This window comes from Myotis nattereri, assembly GCF_964212035.1.
Source record: "Myotis nattereri genome assembly, chromosome: 2".
Lineage (NCBI taxonomy): Eukaryota > Metazoa > Chordata > Mammalia > Chiroptera > Vespertilionidae > Myotis > Myotis nattereri.
The window spans coordinates 113691818-113705745 of NC_138076.1; positions in this window are offsets into that span (position 1 = coordinate 113691818).

The window sequence follows — 13928 nt, forward strand, 5'->3', positions numbered from 1 at the left end:
GATTGGCCCTGCTCTGTGTGTGACAGGGGGTGGCGCCACAACCTGCCCATCAACCCTGCCTTGAGTGTGACAGGGGAGGTGCCCCAACCCCCCAATTGGCCCTACCCTGAGCGTGACTGAGGGTGGCATTGCAATCTCCCGATCCACCCTGCTCTGTGCATGACAGGGGTGGCGCCACAACTCCCCAATCAGCCCTGCTCTGAGCCCGACCAGGGGCTGCACCTAGGGATTGGGCCTGCCCTCTGCCACCCTGGATCAGGCGTAAGCCAGCAGGTCGTTATCTCCCGAGAGGTCCCAGACTGCAAGAGGGCACAGGCTGGGCTGAGGGACTCCCCCTTCCCCCCGAGTGCACAAATTTTTGTGCACCGGGCCTTTGGTATATATATAAAAGCTTAAGTGACCATGATGACCAAACGACCAGATGACTGGATGACCGGCCAGTAGCTATGACATGCACTGACCACCATGGGGCAGCTCCTGCATTGAGCATCTGCCCCCTGGTGGTCAGTGCACTCCTACAGCCAACCTCCCGCGGTCCCTCCCTCTGATCAGCCCCAATCGCAGGCCAGGCCGAGGGACCTCACCTGTGCACAAATTCGTGCACTGGGCCTCTAGTTGGATAATAAAAGGATGCCCCACAGGGTCGAAGCTGAAGGGTCTGAGAAACACAGAGGAGCCAGGTGGGAGAAGCAGGGGCAGGGCAGGTCTGGAATCCCTGCAGTGGGGTTTGTACTGCAAGGAATAGAGCCACTCGACTTACCTGAACTGAAGGGAGTTGAATCTAAGATGGGAGGGGTGAGGAAGAGCACATGGCCCTGCCTTCGAGGAAAAAAGGGGCAGTGATACCACCAAGCACCATATAGGCACAAGCATGGTTTGGGGGCAAGTGTTTGAAAATATAGTGTATTAATAGACAATCAGAGACATAGTAAGGCCAACATATCAGTAGACAACTGCCATTGAAAAGATCGTTCGTTACTCACAGTCCCAAGAGAAGGGGGCATGCTGTGCTGCACAGGGCCACACAAGGCAGCCCCAAGGCCAGCCCGGAGGCGGGGGAGAGCCTTTACTGTGGCGTATGCCAGAGGGGGTGGGGAGGCAAGGTGAGCAGGCAGAGGGCCAGCTTGTCCTATCATTTCAATGGGTTCTTGGGTAGGACTGTTTCTACTTGTCTGGTGCCTGGTCCTGGGTGAGCAGGGCAGGGCAGTGGTGGCCTGGAGTGTGGGAGCCGGTAGAGGAGGGGGTGGGGATGTGTTTGAAGAGCAGGCTGCAGGGTAACTTGTTTGCTAGTCTCATTCTCAGTTACCCCTGGGAGGGGCAGTCTCTTCAAGTTCCTCAAAACCCCAGATGTCAAAGCTTCTGAATGTAGAAAATTAAAGATGGGGCTCAGCAAGAACTCATTCAGGACACACTGTGGCTCTAGCAATAATGCCATCTTGCTGTCCCTCTGCCTGCCACCCCAGTGCTCCAGATCGGGGATTCATCCTCAGCCCCTCGCTCCTTCTCCTCTCTTACTCTATCTGGAGTTGAGACTCCCAGGAGCGGCTCAGGCAGGTCCAGAGGCCTCCATCCCTCCACTCAGCATCACCCTGTCTCCACTGGGCAGGTCTACATGCCAAGCTACCCTTGCTGGCTGCCCATGAATCAAGTGCCTACTTGTGGGCTAATGAATTTACTAGCAGGTCTCAGGGCTTGGCAAGTTCTGCTTAGAGCTCACTGTTGGGGAGACTTAGGGGTGGGACAGATGCTCTATGGATTCCCAGGAGAAAATACTAGAGATAGCACTTCACTCGACTTTCCCTGTATAAGACTCTGGAAGGCCGTAGACAAATCTGAGCTACAAGGGCCAAGGCATCCAAGGATTTTGAACAGGGCAGCGACAAGTGAAAGCAGCATTTTTATAAGGAAGATAATCTGATGAAAACATACAGAAATGGATTGGAAAGGGAAGAATCTAGAAACCTACAATAGGTCCTCATGGATCCAGACACTTGGAGTGGGTAGTGGCCATGGGAACAGAAAGGAAGGGGCAGTTCCCTGAGTCAGGTTGGAGGAAGCATTTAGAGAACTTAATAACTGGCCATGTTGTAATGTACCCCTCGAATCACACAAGGATGCCTCAAGAAGTCACATTTATTGCAAATCTGGGACTACGAGGGGGCATTTTGCTCTCTCAAATCTCGTGGTACCTTCCCCAGCCAACACCAGATTTATATAGGCAAAGATCACAAAGGTACTGATTACATCCCAGTGTTTGGAATGAGGAACCTGGTTTGCAAAAAAGCAGTTTACAGAGGCAGAATTAAGCATGTTAGTTAAATTATAGTTTTGGGTCTCCGGATCACTTAATCAACGGAAACACATTGCCTGGAGCCATGGGTCTTGGGACCACTGAGTCAACAGGAACACATTATCTGGAGCCCTCGGGTCTTGGGACCACTGAGTCAACCGCAACGCATTATCTATAGCCACTGAGGCAATTTAGGATAATTGCTCTGTCCTGGTTCCCAGGTACAGAAGAATGTGCTTTCTAAAACCAGTGAGATCACAATCAATGGGATAGCATACATAAGTTCAGAAAATCAAAGTAACTTTTCTATTATTAAACAAAGCAAATAAGTACAGAAGCCAAACAGCAGAGTTAAAGTTAAACTGCAGTTTCTACCTGAGATGATTGCTACCATACTTCAGCCAGCCAAGAAAGGAGAAGGTCCACCCAAGGACAACAATGGGGCTTTGGACCTGGAGGGTGGAAAGAAAAATGCCTCACTGACAAACAACAAGAGAAGATATGAGGAGGACTAGTTTAGATATATAAACTTGTGTCAGGTGCAGGACACCAACAGCCCCTCCCACCCCCACTGCTGAATAGGGAAGAGTGTGGCCCGAGCAATGGGACACCTTGCTGAGTAGACAATTTAGTGATGGATTTTTTTTTTTCACTCTTAAGTCCGTTAACTCCATGAATAGAACTACCACTTTCCTAGATTTTCCAAAGTTTTCTCAGAGTCTTCACAGTACAGGGTCTGAGTCCACAGTAAATAAGTACCAACCACACTTCTCAGATCTCCTCCACCCACCCCTGTCCAAGGATGATTTTTAAATAACTTTTTAAAGCATGACTCTTACTCAAATACATGCTGAGCACCTGCTAAAGAGCTACTTTACTCTCTAATGAGAAAACAAGCAGGATGGCAAAACTGGCTCAAAGATCATTTATGGGACAGACATTTATATGCTTTCAGGACAGGAATGGTAAAATAAGCTTGCTAAGCTTGATACAAAACAAGTGACCATTCTACAGGGCAAAGCAACTTTAACCTTTTTATCAATTGAATACAAATGCTTGCATCTGAACTGGACAAAAAGAAAAAAAAAAAAAAAGCACCTGCAACTTAGCAGTCATCTGCAAGTTAGATTGAACTTGAGCCTTAATCCGTGGTGCATAGTAGGTCAAATCCAGTATTGTTCCTCTAGAAACAAGATCGGTCTCACATTGACCTTTTCCACAACAATCCAATTTGACACTGAAATGTTATGCAGTCTCTTTCTTGCCTTATTTCCAAGTTTGGTACAACTTTTATCACCCATCTTCCATCCTATAAGACATGAGATCTCGGCTCAAGAATCATTTCCTCAGTGAGGTTTTCCTGGACATCCCAGGTAAGGTTAGAGCCCCCTGTTCATTTGCTTCCACAAATGTATTTCACAGTTAGGTTAAAAAAAATTACTCGGATACTTGCTAGAACAGTGAGGAACACCTCATTCAGAACTGTTACTAAAGATGCCAAGACTACTGCAATAGGGGAGATCAGGCTCAAGTCCCAGTGCAAGGACTGTGGGATTTATAACCCATGAATGAGTGGGGGGCAGGGGTAGGGGATCGACGATTGATTACAAAGAGGAAACATCAGGGCAGAAGGATTCTTGCTAAACCACTTTGACAGGATTCTTGCTGAAGGCAGGCCAGGGTGATGGGTTGGGCGAAGGGGTTTGGGGGCAGGAATTTGATCAGATATTGAGGGTGGGGGAATTCTTACTAAACTGATGACTGACTTAGCAGGATTCCTGCTAAAACTGAGCAATACAGGCCCAGCCAGGGCAGGACGGGGGCCACGGTCGAGGCCTAGTTGAGAAGAGACCTGAAAGAGTCTGACTGAAGTTGGGTTGAGGAGAGAGTTTTTGTCAGTGACCATCACTCTAATTTGTATGGACCTGCAGGCCCATGTCATTAGCATCTGTTTCCTCTTCTAGTTTTTAAGCTCCTTGAGGACAAGGCCATGGTCTTGCTATTACATCCCAGCACCTGCACTATACTTGAGGTAGGAAAGGTGCTTAATAAATATTTACTGGATGAATGGATGGACACCCAGAACACTGAGCCCTGGATGCCCTGGGAGGCAGTTGTCTGCACACTGCAGCTAATTCACTGCCTGGCTGTTGTTATTTCCCTTCTTTGTTTCGATTTGCTTAATTGCACCTTTTCTCATTTGATTGCCTGGTGGGGAACTCAGCTCTGGGGGCACTCGGAGCAAAGTCAAACCATTTCTCCCAGCTCGCCGGTGCTGACTCAGCCAGAGCTGCCCGCTGAGGCCGAAACACACTGATGAGAATCCAGGGAGAGCTAACCTCTCTCTCTCCTAGGCAGACGCTTTCTGGTTTGTACAGGCTGCCCTCCGCCTGACGGTTCTCCCCATTTCCCAGGGGCTGAGGACGCCCCGCCAGCCTTAAGCCAAGAGAAGACCTGTGAGGACATGATGATCACCTCGCTGTTCCATTAGTTACTTTGTGGAGTGGGGGAAGGGAAAGGGGAGGTTTGCTGAGCTCCCAGGATTGGAAAAGGACCCTCTTTTTAGTAAACAACCCCTTAAAGACAAAACATTGAAAGTATGGTAGGGTATGGGGTCTTGCTCCCCTTTCTCCTAATCAATATTGTCAATATTATTTCTCAATCCCTTCATTTGCATTTCTGTTTCTTCATGTTTATTTCTAACCAGCCTCAGCCCACCCCTGCTGTCATTCAGTCCCTGGTGTCACATCTCTAAGAGGCCTGGCAGCACCCGAATGTCCATGTGCAGCCCAGCCCTCTCCCCGAGCACCAGGCTGCAGCTTGTGGCAGGCGGCCCCTGGGTGACCCAGTGATCCCAACTGCCTTGTGTTCCTGCCTCTTCCAGAGCTGGATTGGATCTAGTAACTTCCTGGTAATATGGTCAGAGCGATGGGATATTGTTTTTGAGGTCAGATGTCTGTCTTGCTGGCTCTCTCGTGCTCTGTCACTTCTCACTCAAAAGGAGGTGACTGCCATGCCATGAGCTGCCCTATGGAGAGCAGGCTCTGGCCCACAGTCAGTGAGGATCAGAGGCCTCAGTCCAATAGCCTTGAAGAACTGAATTCTGCTGACAGCCACAGGAGTGAGCTTCAGATAACCCACAGCTCCTTGAAGGCAGCCCAGGAGAAACCACGAAACAGACGGCCCAGCTGAGCCATGCCTGGATGCTGACCCACAGAAACCAAGACACTAAATGTTTATTGTTTTAAGCCATTAAGTTTAGGGGCGATTTGTTACATAGCAATTGGTAATTAATACTATATCTAACTGCCTACTCTACTTGGATATTGAAAGGACATTTTAAACCCAGTCTCAATTTCCTATCCTAAGAGGAGAGAGACCAGAATATACCAGAGATAAAGAAACACAGATATGGGTGGACCCACTGTGCTGAGTGCTGAGAAGATGTGAGGGCTTGGGCGATGGACCTTCTATAAGATGGATCTCACAGAAGGGAGTGGCATGCGTGTGAGAGTCAGAAAACCATTGTCCCATAGATGCAGAATGGGCCCCAGACAGGGGACAACTCATCCTGTAGATTATCTGCTAAATGTCATGGCTGGTTGAAGGGGTTAACTTTGAGGCTGCCTGCACTGACACCACCCAGTGAATGTGCAGACACCACCCTGACAAAAGCCCGTGGAAACTCAATACCAGATGCACATCACTTGAACATTTTTTTAAAACCCACCCAAATCCCAGTCACTTTATTCAAACACTTTTTAAGATAAGAATCTGACTTAACATTAACTATGCTAAGGACTGCTTTTAGCATCCTGCTTATGTGAACAATTTTAAAATTTTATTCCAAGTTTCTATCAATAAAAATGGCAAGATTTGAGCTCATCCCCAACACACCTCCATGCTAGTAGAGATATGGGGAGAATCCTAAATGTGAAATTTAGAGATAAACTCCCTCTTGTGTTTTGTGTTTTTGTAGCACCTTCTACTGAGATTGTGTGTTTTATAAAGTTTGTTCTTCACATGCAGTAGCTCATTTGAGCCTCATATCATCTGAAGAAGAAGTAGAAAACATGACTTTGTTGCCACTGTAAGTAGAAACTGAGGCTCAGAGAGGTCAGACATATGCCTAAGGTCGCACAGCTTCTCCATTCTGGAACTTGCGCTAGAAGCAGGTTTCCTGACCTCTCAAGCAGTAGAGACCCAGTTTGACTTTGACCTGAATTCAGTCGGGGTCATCCTATAAGCTGGGAAAACAGGACCATCTCTGAGATCGCGTGCACTGTGGCACCAAAGAACCCACCTGGGAGGAGAGGAAGTCAGACAGGCTCGAGCGGCTCTATGGTCAGAGGGAAAGGAGGACACCAGCTCTGTCTCCCAAGCCAGCATCCAAAGGGACAGATTGCTTCAGGGGTTCTCAACCTGTGGGTCGCGATCCTTTCACAGGGGTCGCTTAAGACCATCGGAAAACACATATATAATTACATATTGTTATTGTGATTAATCACTATGCTTTAATTATGTTCAATTTGTAACAATGAAATTGGGGGTCACCACAACATGAGGAACTGTATTAAAGGGTCGCGGCATTAGGAAGGTTGAGAACCCTGGAACACTCTGGTAGATGCGGGCATACAAAGAGTGGGGCCCTGTGCCTTTGCAGGGTGTGACACAAAAGGGGAGTGAGAAATGGTCCTTGTGAGAGCAGAGCATGGTGTACAAGTCTTAGGTGTGTCCTCGGAGATAGGTGGAGGTAGAGAAGGTCTTGGGCACTGGCAGACAGTGCCACAGTGCCTGGAGGTCCGGGTAGTCCCAGAAGTAGGACCTGGAGAGAAGAAACATGATTGTGAGCCCTGCATACTCACCACCTTGTGTCTAAGATCTTAGCAAGAGTAGGGTACATAGGAAACAACCAAAGATGCTGGGTCTGGGCCAGGCTGGTGTCCGGTGAGAGAGAGGTGGCCCCCACAGGAAGGGAGAGGGAGAGAACCAGAGGTCCCAGGCCTCTGCCCAATCTCCACAGAGACTCTGGACATCCCTGCTGTCCAAGCGGAGGTTTGAGGCAATCCTATCCTAAAAATCCAGAGGAGCGGGGGGTGGGGGGAGGGGTGGGGGGGGGGGCGCGGGTTACCAATCACCCTGATCATGAAATTAAGGCCTGGAGGCTTTCAGGGCTTGCCCAGATCACCAAATGTCCAACCCAGAGCTCTTCTTACTACATCATGATTTTCTGTGTTACCTCAGATCACTCGACTCTGAGAATTCCCCAGCCAACTCTGGGTGACAGCCTGACAGTCACGTGGTAACCCCAGCTCTCCCACCCTATCAGCTGAGTACCAGTTTCTGCTTGTCCTGCAGGTGCTGACTAAATCTAAATGCTAATTTTCTAAAGGTTTGCTCTTGTTATACATTTAACCACAGGGCTCTGCCAATCCCTCCCCAGCTTATGGAGCCTGACACCATGCTCCAAGGAGCATCAGTAAACATGGGCTTTCTGGGTGAAGGCCACCCAGGCAGCATCAATGAGCTCTGGCCGTGCCTTCCTGGCCAGTGAAGGCACTGATAATGGGCAGCAGCAGGTTATTCTTTCATTTCCAGCAGCTTACCCAACAGCTGAGACCTAGATCTATGAGGGCTCAGGTCCTGGGACTATTGGCCCCATTTTAGCCCCCAAATGGAGGCTGGAGACAAGTTTTTTTGTTTTTTTTTGTTTGTTTGTTTTATTAAATCTTTATTGTTCAGATTATTACAGTTGTTTCTCTTCCCCCCCCCATAGCTCCCCTCCACCCTCTGCCCTCACCCCCCGCCAATGTCTTCATCCATAGGTGTACGATTTTTTTCCAGTCTCTTCCCACCCCCCCCCACACCCCTTTCCCCCTGAGAATTGTCAGTCCACTCCCTTTCTATGTCCTGATTCTATTATATTCACCAGTTTATTCTGCTCATCAGATTTTTTATTCACTTGATTTTTAGATTTACTTGTTGATAGATATGTATTTGTTGTTCATAATTTTTATCTTTACCTTTTTCTTCTTCTGCCTCTTCTTAAAGGATACCTTTCAGTATTTCATATAATCCTGGTTTGGTGGTGATGAACTCCTTTAGCTTTTTCTTATCTGTGAAGCTCTTTATCTGACCTTCAATTCTGAATGATAGCTTTGCTGGGTAAAGTAATCTTGGTTGTAGTTTCTTGCTATTCATCACTTTGAATATTTCTTGCCACTCCTTTCTGGCCTGCGTAGTTTCTGTTGAGAAAGCAGCTGACAATCATATGGATACTCCCTTGTAGGTAACTGACTGTTTTTCTCTTGCTGCTTTTAAGATTCTCTCTTTGTCTTTTGCTCTTGGCATTTTAATTATGATGTGTCTTGGTGTGGTCCTCTTTGGATTCCTTTTGTTTGAGGTTCTCTGCGCTTTCTGGACTTGTAAGTCTATTTCTTTCACCAGGTGGGGGAAGTTTTCTGTCATTATTTCTTCAATTAGGTTTTCAATATCTTGCTCTCTCTCTTCTTCTGGCACCCCTATAATTCTGATGTTGGTACGCTTGAAGTTGTCCCAGAGGCTCCTTACACTATCCTCGCATTTTTGGATTCTTTTTCCTTTTTGCTTTTCCAGTTGAGTGTTTTTTGCTTCTTCATATTTCAAATCTTTGACTTGATTCTTGCGATCTTCTAGTCTGCTGTTGGATCTCTGTATAATATTCTTTATTTCAGTCAGTGTATGCTTAATTTCTAGTTGGTCCTTTTTCATATCCTCAAGGGTCTCACTAGATTTATCAGTGGTTTCTAGAAAATTCTTGAAAAACCTTAAAACTGTGATTTTGAACTCTATATACAGTAGTTTACTTTCCTTCATTTCTGTCATTTGTGACCTGTTTCTTTGTCTCCACATTTTGGCTGCTTCCCTGTGTTGATAGAGTGGCTAGGTGTCCTATAGGGCCCAGTGGCTCAGCCTCCCCAGTTACCTGAGGTGGACACTCTTGGTGCACCCCTTTGTGGGCTTTGTGCACAGTCTTGTTGTAGTTAAGCCTTGATTGTTGTAGGTATCACCGGGAGGAATTGATCTCTAGGCCAATTGGCTGTGAGATTCAGCTGTGTCTACAGTGGGACACCCTTATGGGGCAAGACTTGCTTCAGTGGGGCTTTGGTGCTCCCTGAGTCTGCCCCCTGCATGTGTCCCTTATGGATCTGAGGAGTTGCAATCTGGATGGTCCCACTCTGACCACTGGGTACACTGGCTTGGCTCTTAGATCTCTAAGGAGGTGCTAATTTAGCCTCTGCCTGAGGCTACCCAGCAGGAGCTATGGAGAGAGCTGCAGATTCCTCTTCTTTGTTTGGGGTTTGGGGGTGCCCAGATGAGGCCCAGCTGTGAAGCAGTGCAAGCTGCTCTGGGGCCTTGGGCCTTCTTTTGGATGTTCTGGGTTTCTCTGACCCAGCTGCAGTATGTTAGGTGATTTTAGATTGCAAAGGGCCAGGCCATTCATATGCAAAAGCCTCTGCTCACAGCCTGGGTGTGGCAGGGTCTCAGGGAATCAACAGGGTGGAGCAAACAGCTATGGCTGATCCTCAGCCCTGACCTAAGAGGCCCCAGGTCTCAGTGTCCCGTGGTAATCACTGCAAGCACCTCTGAGAGCAAGCCGCCCTCGAGTTCCAGCCTGCTTCCAGACAGTCCAGTTTCTCCTCATATGAGTCTGGGTCCCCAGAGACTCGCCCGGATCTGGAGTTCAGAGCAGTCGGAGCTTGTGTTTTCCTCCTGATTGAAAAGACAACCATGTCCTCAGTTGCCAGCCCTTTCTGAGTGCACCTCCGTACCTCTGCACTTTACTTCCACAGCTCCTCTGAGTCTCAGTGTGCTTTTCTCTTTCCTTCTAGTTGTAGAATTTCCATTCAGCCAGCCTTCCAAATGGTTCTGGATGATGTCTGTTTTGTCCTTTAGTTGTAGTTTTGAAGTGATTGTGGGAGGTAGCAATTTCAGATGTTTATCTTGGTTTTTCACCATCTGGAGACAAGTTTTAATCACTCTATAAAGTGCAAACATTCACAGCAGCCTGATCTTCAACACATGCTTATCAAGTGGAAGCATGTGCCAGCCCTAAGTTGCAGAACTGGTCTTCACTGGAGAATGATATTAACACTATCTGTCCACCTATCGATCATCTAGGTACCTATGTATCTATCATCTATCTATCTATCTATCATCGGTCATCTATCTATCTTCTTCATATGTATTAGATTTATTTTAAGGAATTAGCATACGTAGTTATGGGAGCTGTCAAGTCAGAAACCCAAAGGGCAGGCTGGAAACTCAAGTGGCAGTTGATACTGCAGTCTTAAGGCAGAATTTCTTCTTCTCTAGGAAACCTCATTTTTTGCTCATTCAACTGATTGGATGTGGCCCACCCATATTATGAAGGGTAATCTCTTTTACTTAAAATCAACTGATAATAGATATAAGCCACTTCTACAAAATACCTTCAAAGAAAAACCTAAATTAGTCTTTGATTAAATAACTGGGTACTATAGCCTGACCAAACTGATACCCCAAACTAGATAACCAACACAGAAGAATTAAAATGATGCACGATAAGTGTAACATTAGCCCAGTCCCTGGCACAGACAGTGCCCAATAGATTGAAGCAATCATTTTAATGTATTCAAAAATATTTGGACACTGCTATGACTGGTGACTACATCTAATTCCTTGCTGATTATGACAGATTAATAGTACTCCCAAATCTAGTGTGAGTGTCCACATACCAGGTACTGGGCCCCTGGTCCTCTCTGAGCCAGCTCTTGCCCTTGTATGCCTCTGAAGGCCTGTCTCTGCACTGGCCAGAGGAAAGGTATCTCTTCATCATAAATGTCTCTGCCACAGAAAACTCTCATTATAGAACTCTGTAGATGCTGCCAGAATCCTAATTGTCATTCAGGCACTTTGGTGAGCCCAAGCCCACATGTCTCCCTATATGTCAGAAGCAACAGTAGTGCTTTTATTTTTAACCAAGATCTTATTAGCATTCTCATGGGACATAACTCTTCAATACCTAAAAGGACAGCTGAACCTCATTTCTTCCTGTCTCATGAAATTTATTTTCTCCTTATGTGTTCAATGCTACAAATCCTTTTGGCTGATGAAGGAGGGGTAAGGGCTAGAGAAGAAGAGGCATAAAACCAGAAATACAATTAATGTTATGATACTAATAGGTTGCTTTTAATAGGACTTGGAGGTAGACCAGTATCCTATCACCAAAAATCATATAATCTGGAACAATGGACCAATAATAGTGGCTACAAGTCTTTTTCATGAAATTTCTTTCCTTTCTGACATTTTAATCTAGAACCCAAAGATATTCTTTGGTAATTGATGATGGCTGCTCTTATTCTAGATGGTTCTTATATGGTTAATATCAGAGCAAACATAAACAAGTATAAGTTAGAGTGATAACAACAACAAGATTTAGAGATGTGGTGAGAAGTGATCAGATTGTTCCAACACTTAATAGAAAATAATAATAATAATTACCCGATTAAACAATGGGCAAAGGGTTTGAATAAATATTTCTCCAAAGAAGATATATAAATGGCCAACAGGCACATTTAAAAGAAAGGACGCTCAGCATCACTAATAATCAGGGAAATGCAAATCAAAACAATAATGAGACCCATTAGAATGGCTATTAAAAAAAAAAATAAAAGTGCCAAGTGAGGTTGTGAAGAGATTGGAATCCTTGTGCACTGTTGGTGGGAATGTAGAATGGTATAGCTGTTGTGGAAACAGTACAGAGGTTTCTCAAAGAATTAAAAATAGAGTTGCTATATGATTCAGCAATTCCACTTCTGGGTTTAATCCAAAAGAATTGAAATCAGGATCTCAAAGAAATATTAGCACCCATGTTCATGGCAGCATTATTCACAATAATCCAGACATGGAAACAACATAACTGTCCACTGACAAATGAATGGATAAAGAAAACGTGGTATATACATACAATGGAGCATATTCAACCTCTGAAAAGAAGAAAATCCTGCCATACGTAATAACATGGATGCACCTAAAAGACATTTTGTTAAGTGAAATAAACCAGTCATAGAAAAACAAATACTACATGACTCCCCTTTAGATAAAGTATTTTAAATAGTCAAATTCATAGAACTAGAGTAGAATGGTGGTTTCCAGGGGTTGGGGGTTGAGGGGAGTTACTGTTCAGTGAGCATAAAGATGATTAGCATTAGAGACATAACATTGTGGCTATAGTTAACAGTACTATACTGTACACTTAAAATTTGTTTAGAGGTTAGATCTCATATTATATTCTTACTGCAAGTTTTTTTAAAGTGATAGATTTGAAGGTAGAGCTGACAGGACTCACTGATGAATTAGATGTGGGGTGTGAGAGAGGGAACTTAAGGATGACTCCAAGGGTTCAGGCCTACCTCCATTTACTGAGCATATACTATGTGCCAGGCGTGGTAGCTTTACCTCTATTATCTCATTTAAACCTTGCAACAACCCTCTGAGATTCGATGTTGTTAGTCCTAGAGGGGCTAAGTCACAGAACTGGTCCATGAGGGAGTGAAGACACACATGTGAGTGTGCTGGCTTCCAGTCCCAGCTCCTCCTGCTGCTCACTTCTCACTGCTCACATCCCTTCTGCTGCCCTTAGCCAGACACTATGCTAAAGGGGAGCCAGCCACAGCTCCACAGTGCCATACCGGTGTGGCCCTGGACAAGATACTTAACTTCTGTGGGCCTCAGTTCCTCATCTATAAAATGGGTCTATTCAAACTTTATAGAATTATTGTAGGGTTAGTTAAAATGCTGAATCTGAAGCATTGGCTGAGACTGTTTTCACACTGGGGCTTTTCCACACTGCATTATATTAACAATGTTTTTACATTTATATTTCACACATATACACAGGTTCTCAAAGAACTCAAAGCAGATCATAACATGAGATTAAAAGGACAAAAGGGTGAAACAGAGCCACAGAAATTGGAGATGGGACTAAGAAAGAAGTGGAGAAGGCAGGCCCTGAGCAAGAGAGCAGGCAGGTGACACAGGAGGGGGATTCAGACAGCCAGGAAGATAAGAAGGGTGACAAAGCAGACAGCCTGACCACAGGGAGCAGCAACATCCATCAGTGAGATTCGCTTACCATTGCCAGCCTGAACACGGCCTTTCCATTGCATGTGGCTTTTGTCATGTCTTAGAAGTCCTACTAGAGTGGCAATAACCTGAAAGGACCATAGTGCAGGCAGACAGAGCTGTGGCAGTTGTTTTGTTGTTTACCTTGCAAAGATATTTAAATTATTACATCTGCACAGACATCCAGTCTCCTACTGCTACGGTCTGAATGTTTGTGCCCTCCCCACCAAATTCACATGTTGACATCCTAACCCCTAAAAGTAAGTGATGGTACTTGAAGTGGGACTTTTCAGAGATGCTTAGGTCATGAGGGTGGAGCCCTCATTCATGGAATTAGTGCCCTTATAAAAGAGGCCCTACAAAGCTCGCTAGCTGGTGCGCCCATGTGAGGACACAGCAAAAAGCCTGCAATCCAGAAGAGGGCCCCCGCCCATGAGCTGGGCCCTGACCTTGGACTCCAGCCTCCAGAACTGGGAGGAGTAAGTTTCCACTG